The sequence below is a fragment of the Lolium perenne genome, chromosome 3, assembly GCF_019359855.2.
Source record: "Lolium perenne isolate Kyuss_39 chromosome 3, Kyuss_2.0, whole genome shotgun sequence".
Taxonomy (NCBI): domain Eukaryota; kingdom Viridiplantae; phylum Streptophyta; class Magnoliopsida; order Poales; family Poaceae; genus Lolium; species Lolium perenne.
Window position 1 is genome coordinate 174,447,801 of NC_067246.2, and position 8,768 is coordinate 174,456,568.

Consider the following 8,768-nt stretch of genomic DNA (forward strand, 5'->3'; position numbering starts at 1 on the left):
TATGCTCTACTTGAGGAAGTTATTCTATTATAGAACTTTTTCTTTTTCTTTTCTGCATCAGGAAGACACTTAGCTGCTCTCAGTTATTAGAGGGTAATGTATGTATTTGTTACTTAAAACTCAGTTTAGATGCTTAGATATTTTGTACTGAATGTTGCTACCATAGTAAAATATGTTGTTGCTATTGTATGCATTTCTTATGTAAATGATGTAGTTGGTTGGAATGAAAATATGGTTTATTCCCACATCAATATTACTGAAAATGTTTAGCTGGGTGCACAAAGTTTAACGAGTCAATATGTCTATATTAAATCTAGTAATCTCAATTTTGAAATGATGTTCAACTCTTTTGTTCTACTAACAAGGTATGAAAGATAACTCATGTATTTTCTTGGCGACGAGTCTTTTCAATACTGATTTGTCCATTAAAACATTTTGTTTTGAAGTTCTTATTCGCAATTTTTTTAGGTATGTGGATTCTCATATTAAGGGAACATGATGTTATATGAAGCCCAACTTATATACGTCATGTAAAAAAATATATGCCATGTATTATGTTGTACACGATGGATATATTTTAAGAATGCTAAAGAAATACTTTTGTGTGTATTCTAAACCTCATCTGCTCTGGTTCCTTTTTTTGCAGAAGGAAACGATAATATTAACCAAGATTCTTACAGAAAAACCTAGAACAAAGAAAAATCATATAATAGTCCTTCCAGGTCCTAGCGCCGTCTTCATCGAGCAGCACGCTCCGCCGTCGAAACCCTCCACCACTCCACCACTGAAAGCTTGGATTGGGAGGAGCCCCATGCGGCCGGGAAGTTGACGTTCCTCGGCACCAAGGCGCCTCCATCTGCTCTGGTTCCTTACATACGTTAAAGATCTTGTGCTTGGTGTTTCAAATATGAAGTTGATTTGTATTTGGAACTCTTGCTATAAGACATTTACAAAATTGAACAAAGAGAGTGTGTATAAGAACAATACTTCCTCAAGGTAAAAAACACAAAGCAATGTGTAGAAAAGTGGCAGGCGCGTGCAAGCGCCACCACTTGTTGTCGAGTTTGAAAGTTCGAACACTTGGCCCAACAAGTAAAATTTTAGTTGTTTCATGTCATTTCTCTTTCCTGCAGTTTTGGATATAAATGAAACATCCTATAGTAGAACGCAAACACTTGCATGGTCTAGTGGCTACAGCGAGGTGGTGCCAAGGTCACATGTGCTAGATAAAAAATATTAGGGATCTTTGTGCAAAAACTAGAACACCATGTGTCAAGTTCTGATTGATTAAGGACCAAACATTTACATGATTTGCAAGTTGTAGGACCACGGTTTCGTTTTGCAAGATCTAGGACTAAACCTTCACATGATGGATAACTTGTACGACTACAAGTGTAATTAACTCTTTTCCGCACTTCACGGCGGTAAATTAAGATTGGCTACCATCGGGTGACCTACTCGTGGTGCCATCGGCGGACGCAGCGCCCCTCCAACCCGGGCGCGTGCCCCAGTGCCCAGGCTTCGGTGCTGTTCGCCTCCTGCTCGAGTGCGTTTGGAGCGACAAAATCAGATCTGACTAGGGGGGCCTCGTGGGCACATCTAAGGGTCTAGGCCGTGTTCGAAGTGAAAAAAAAGAGGCCACAAATGACTTGATTTATCGTGGGAAAAAACAACGCAGTGACGAGCACGTCTGCGACCAGATTCGGCCACGACGACTCACTATTGCTCTCTTGCTTCTTTCCGCTAGTCTTTGCTCTGGTTCATTTCTTCTGTTTTGATCTATTCAGCTCAAAACATTTTTTGTTTTGCAAATGAAACTGATTCATCCGTTACAGCGAATACTACCCCCCACCCACCTACCCACCCCAAAGGATGTTGACAAAATTTGAGTGTACCTATCTACTAAGTCAGGGCTAGATATATCTAAATTTAGTCAATGTTAAAACATCCTTTTATGAACGGGAAGAATCATATGTCTTCCAAAACATGAAACCACCAAAAATAACCGTCCGATACTACTTAAAGAGTTGTACAACCGATACATATTGAGCACTTGGAGCTTGTTTAAAATTAGGAAAACACATAGAAATTTAGTTTGTAAGAACAAACAAGAACAATATATATTTGAAAAAAATGGGGAGAAATAAGCAAAAGAAAATCACAGAACATCTATTTTGAAACTTGTGAGCAGCTACTTGTATCATGCAAACACTTTTTCCTTGTGCGCGTTTATTTTCGATCCTCATGGACAAATGTTTTAACCTTTGTGTTGTTTTCCAATATCATGAACAAGAAAATTAAAGATGTGTTCTACAAATCGTTGGGTGATATTCATTGGATGTGCAAAGTCGTTTTGAAATCACGAGGCTCTCCAGCATCCACTTGTGATATTCGTGCTCATCTTTCCCCTTGTTGGCCTCCCGTTGCAACGCCTCGTTGTTGCGATTCTCCCTCGCAACAACCCAGGCCTCCACAAAGACCTGCAACGACTTTCGACATCGGTAGAGCGCCAGCAACATCATGTTGTTGATGAGGTCCCACCCGGGTCCTTGTCGCGATCGCGGGTTGTTCCGAGAGATGGCAGAGCGGACCTACACCAGGCGCATGCGCCATGGCTCCATGGTGCGGAATATAAGTTTCCAGTCTGGACCATTTTTCATTATCTAATCTCTGGCTGCAAAAAACGCAAAAAATGAAAACGGTAGGAGTTTCCCTGTTCTGATGTCTTTTCCTCGACCTGCTAGAGAAAAAATTTAGTCCTCGCGCTCAGGCTTCGACAAATTCCTGGATCCGAGCTAAATGGTCGATCGATGTCCTTGGATAGAGAAGTGACTTTACTGCTTCGGGTTCTTTTTTGCAGGTGCTTGAGATGGTTTATTTGGTGATGGTCCTCGTGCACAACGGCACGACGGTGTTTGGGTGATGGCATTTGTTGTTTCTTTTCCTCCATCATGTCTAGGTTTACTTTTCTGTTACCCTCTCAATATTTAAGTGTTAGATTTCATATAATCATGGCCAATGGAATGAAAGGAAAGCCGGGAGTCTGGTCCTGCAATTATAATGTTTTCAGTGAGGTATTCAAGAGGATATACTCTGCCCTGAAATCTTCTAAAAAATGGTGTATTAAGTGTATATATGGCCTAAGTTATGAGCTGGTCTTATCGGTTCTTATGCACCAAACGCAGGGTACTTGGGAGGATTAGACTAGCCACAATAGGAGTATCATAAGTAGTATCATGCATGCCATGTTGGCAAAAATCTGATGTGGCACACTAATTAATGAGGTGAGAGATGGGAGTGCTATCATAATATGATACCGTATCATAACACGTAAAACTAGAAAATTTAATGGCAAACACATCATGTACAGTAATTTGCATCAAGATTCTACAAAACATTAAATATGATGATACTATCTTATGATACTATGCATTATGAGGGTAGTATCATAAACTAGTATCATGTGCATGATACTAGTGTATGATACTTCCCATTGTGACTAGTCTTCAGCTTTGAAGCAAAGAGCTACTCCTTTCATTCCATGTTTTCTTTCTTTTCATTTTTTTCAAAAGGGATAAAACTAGGGCTAGCTAATTGTCTTGGTGTCTTTTTTTTTTGTTAAGGTTGATGTGATACCTTGTTTTGACAATCAATGGCCTAAGTTATGAGCTGGTCTTATCGGTTCTTATGCACCAAACGCAGGGTACTTGGGAGGATTAAGCTTTGAAGCAAAGAGCTACTCCTTTCATTCCATGTTTTCTTTCTTTTCATTTTTTTCAAAAGGGATAAAACTAGGGCTAGCTAATTGTCTTGGTGTCTTTTTTATGTTAAGGTTGATGTGATACCTTGTTTTGACAATCAATACCATGGTATATTTATAGTAGAGAATAGTACATGGTAGAAATACATAACCATGCATTATAAAATAAAGTCTAAAAGAAATGAGCAATTAACTTCAAGCGGCTCATTCCCCCCTCTCTCGCTCTCAAGCCGCTACAGTACCTGACCTCACTCTTCTTCTCACCGGGCCTCTTCTCCCTCCCCTCCGCCGGGCTAGCTGGAGAGGAGATGGCGCCGAAGTAGATAGCTATAGTATTAGGTTTAGTTGATGGTCCTATTTGGCGTATGGCGTTGATGCCGGGAGGGAGGTGGCAGATCTCGTCGGTGGATCTGGTACTGCCTTGTTCTCCTTCTCTGCCTCGTCGAGCTCCGGTGGTTGGAGCCGGAGATGTGGCGGTGGGGGAGACGAAGATCTCCGTAAATAAGGCCGTTACTGGCGGATCTGGTGGCCAGAGGTGCAGCAGTAAGCTTCTTCTTCTTCCTCGTCGGGGTGCGAGAGGGAGGAGTTGTTGCTTGCTGTCTCTGGCTGGTCGTCACATCTGCAGCAGGGAAGCTTGTTGGCTTCTTCTCGGAGGTTCTCCACGGCGCCGTTGTCGCCATATCCCATGGCTGAAAGGAAACCCCTCCATCGGAGGATTAACATGGCGCCTCTGTCGCCGTATCTCATGGCCGAAGGGCGGCCCCTCCACCCTCATGTGACGGTGATAGGATGTCCTCAAGGCAGCAGCAACATCCGTCAGGCGTTTCTGCCGGCTCGGAGGCTCTCCAGTTTCGTCGGAGTTGGCTCCCACCTCTGTGCCCCAAGTGGTCTCGTCCCCGGCGGCGTAGAGGTTGACTCCGGGGAGCTTCGGCGCGGTGAAGAAGGAGCTGGACCTGATCGCTTTTTCCGGTTTTATTTCCAGGTCCTCAGGGCAATTTATAAGGGCCAGCTTGTAATTTTCCTATTTTCTTTAGACCTTATCTGTAAAATGTACTCCATCGCTGAAGAAATGAAGCCCTAGATCCTTCGGGACCTTTCCTGTTCAAAAAAAAGAAATGAGCAATTTTTTTAGATCTTCAAAATCTTTCTTTTATAACACAATCTTTGACCAGAGATTTTCAAACTCCTTTTTCTTCTATGACACAGTCTTTTACTCTTCTCAAGGCAGATATGAAAAATCAAAATTATGTTGGTTTTGTGAGGACAAATATAGAATTCCTGCGAGCAGAGTATGATTATTGGTAGACAAAATCAACGTAGATGTCATTGAAGTAACGTCCAAATCATAGTACTCTTTCCGTTTTATGTTTAGTTAAATTTAAAATTTTGTAAATTTTGTAAATTTTGATCAAATATTTATGAAAAATTATCAGCATGTACAATATAAAATCGCTTGTATTAGAATCGTTCGTAAAGTATAGTTTTATATTATATGTGTTCGGTATCATAGATATGGATGTTTTCCCGTATATTTGTTGACAAACTTTTGAAGGTTTAACCAGATCGAATAGAGTGAAGTATATATAAAAAATGAAGGAAATACCTTGCAGTGTTGAAAAGTTGAAAACGGAGGGGGTGTAAATAATAATTGTGTAATAAACGAAATCAACCTAGATCGGCCGCGGGGATGAGGCAACACGACGTGCGTCACGGTCCATGCTGCGGCCCTTCCATGGTCCAAGTCGCCTCCCCACGAAGCAATGTTGGACGACAAATAATCGTAGCCACTAGCGCGAGTGAACGTGATCGCTTCTCTGCTTGCTGCAGTGTTTTCTACGCGTTTGATTCGGTCCATCATCGACAGCGCCGTGCATGTATTGGCATACCTTTGTTTAATCCAAAGCAGAAAAAGTATCTGCATTCTTAAAACATTAAAATATCGCAGTATCTACCTTTGAAACGTGCATTGTACGGCCTGGTGGATCAGACGTTACATCGAGTGGACTTTGCATACAAAGTTTGGTGCTGCCGCTCGTCTGCTTATCTTTCAAGAGTTATTAAGGATGTTGCACCCAGAAGCGTGAATATACCGAAAATCAAGTGTGAGTCAATATGAACATGTATGGTTTTAAGAATTTTAAGAATTAGTGAAACTGGGATTACAAAGTTCAGAAAATTCTGTAAAAATGTACATGTATGTATAGATGTATTCTACAAACTTGTGGCGCGCTATTGGAGTCGATGGTGTGCGGAATAATTGCTCTACATCCATCTTATATCTTGCCAACCGTATATGATTTTCACATCACGTAAATTTTGCCTTATTTCGGTAGTTGAGTGTAGTAGAACATAAGAAAGATTGACATGATGTATTTTTTTTCTTACGTGATGTGCAAAAATATGACCTAAAAACGTATTGTATGTGTTTTTTTTTCCAGTGTAATGACTCATACATTGCGTTTCTTATGTTGATTTTTTTTGTTGTGAGTCAATATGAACTTAATTGTTAGTATAGGAACATAAAATTATGAATGTAGCAATATAAAAATATGTTGGGTGCAAACTAACTTTTCTGCATCCTCGAGGCTGAATAGTTCTTCTATATAAAATAAACCTTATACATTGGGCTACACGAAAAATGACAGATTATGATAATTTGGGTGGATTTAAATTTGTGACCTTTCTTAGAGCATCTCCAGCCGCGTCCCCCAAACCGTCCCCCAAAGGGATTTGGGGTGCGCCGGACAAAAAAACCATTCCAGCCGCGTCCCCCAAAGCCCATTTTTGTCCGGCGCGCCCCATACGGTGTCCGGCGCCCCGAGCCCGTCCCCATCCCACAGGGGACGCTCCGGGCACGCCGGACACAACGAAAAGCGAGGCGGGGAGTGGCGGGGCCGACGCGTCAGCGGCTCGGATGCTCAACCGCCGCCTACGTAGCGACGGTGCAGTTGCCCGGAAGCGGAACCGTCGCATTGGCAACCGCGTCGCCCGATGCCCCAACCGCCGGAATGGAGCGTGGACTACTCGGAAGAGCAACCGCCGCTCTCTTCGACTTCTGCGTCGCCGTTCATCCGCGCTCAATAAGAAGACCCGTACGTAGGCGCTTTCGGATCTTCAACCGCCCGCCATTGATCCAAGCTTCCAGCGACGATGAGCTACATCTCGCAGCTTCCATCCGACACCTCCAGCGAGGGCAAGTCTGCTGGATTTCGCCATTGGTGGGACAGAACCCAGACGTCCAGCAGCGGTGATGATTCCCTGCCGGCACTTGACAGCGAGGAGGAATGGCTGGGGTCAGAGGAGGCGGCGGCGGCCCGTGCGAAGGCGGAGGCGGACGCGAAAGCGAAGGCCAAGGCCAAGGCCAAGGCGAAGCCGGTGAGCACCGGCGACGACGAGGAGGACACTAGTTCCTCCGACGAGTCGGCCGACACCGCCTCTTCGGAAGAGGTGACGAGCAGAAAGCGCCACCGTGATGACGACGACGAGGCGGGGCCATCATCGAAGAAGAAGACGAAGTAGTTTAAAATAATTTATATGTAATTTAATTATGTTTTTTCGAAGTTTTATATGTAATTTTAAGTTGAACCGATTTGAATATTATAGTAAAGAGTTTTCTTCTATCTATTTAAATTATTTTTAATGTTTGGGGGCGGCGTTTGGAGGACGCGGCTGGGGAGCGACGTCCCCCAAACGCGGCACGAACAAAACACGTCCCCCAAACGCTCGATCCGGCGCCCTTTGGGGGACGGTTTGGGGGACGCGGCTGGAGATGATCTTAGATCTCCACACTTTCGTCATGTTTTGTGCAGCCGGATTATTTGGTATTCATACTAAAAAAAATTACATACTTGTGGGACACGTCCGTATGTACTTGTATATTTGTTTCATTTATTTTTGAAATGTTGAAACATCGTTTGCAAGCTCCAAAACACCGTTCTTGGTGGATATACTACTAAGAAAAGTTAATTAATTTTTTATTTCGCTAAAAAATGCAAATGTAAAAAATCTTTAATAACAAATGAAAGAAGAAAACACAAAGCAACATATCACACACGTATGAGAGCAAAGGAGTAGAAGTGGCCACAATGAGATATGGAGGTCATGATGTCGATTCTCACAATCTATTTCCAGAGCTTCCATTGCATGGTAAAACCATTTTTGGCATAGGGATAACTTGCTTCATCCATGTACTTCTTAAGCTCTAGCCCTCTAGTATTTCCATTACTATGCCAACACGTATTTGTATTTGTTCTAATTGAATGCTTAGATTAGTAGGCCACCTAATCAGTCGCTACTTTATGTTCTCTCCATGGGCAATACAGGTGTGCTTGTTTCTGAATTTCCTAATGATTTTTTTTTCTTATGTGCAATGTTTTAAGCCGTCATGTAGAATGGACAGACGTCTTCACTGCATTTAGCTATAATTATATTACAATTGTTTCTGTGATATAAAGTTTGTTAGTTGAGCTATGTGGAAAATCTAAGAGCTCTTTTGAACTCATAAAATTAGTGAAGCACAACTTCAGGAAAATTTTCTCCATGGATCGGCCTTTGACTCATCATAACAAACCCTCTTATTTGGCTTCTTCACCTTCCTCTTATTTCCACTTGGAAGTGTAACTTTTGCAACATGTTCATCGTCATCACTATCACCCAAGTCTATGGGGTTGGTGTCCTAATTAGATGAGGATACAAAATAACACATCTCACTAGCCTCTGGCTCATAACATGATCTACTAGTTGGATCTCGCCTCGCTAGCTTCAACTTATTGCAAAATAGTCTTATTCATGCACTTCATCAGCCTTTGATTACCCCTCTTCTCCATATATCTCTTCCACATATGTATCCCCTTCATAGTGCAGAAAAGGATCATCTCTTTGCTTCTTTTGTTGCTCAATATTTTCCATTAGTTCAGGATCTTCTATTTGTTTTTTCTATTAATTCAAGATACTTTATTACCCTTGTGTTATTTTTTTTTGAGGTTGAACAGTGAGTTTCCCCACTGTG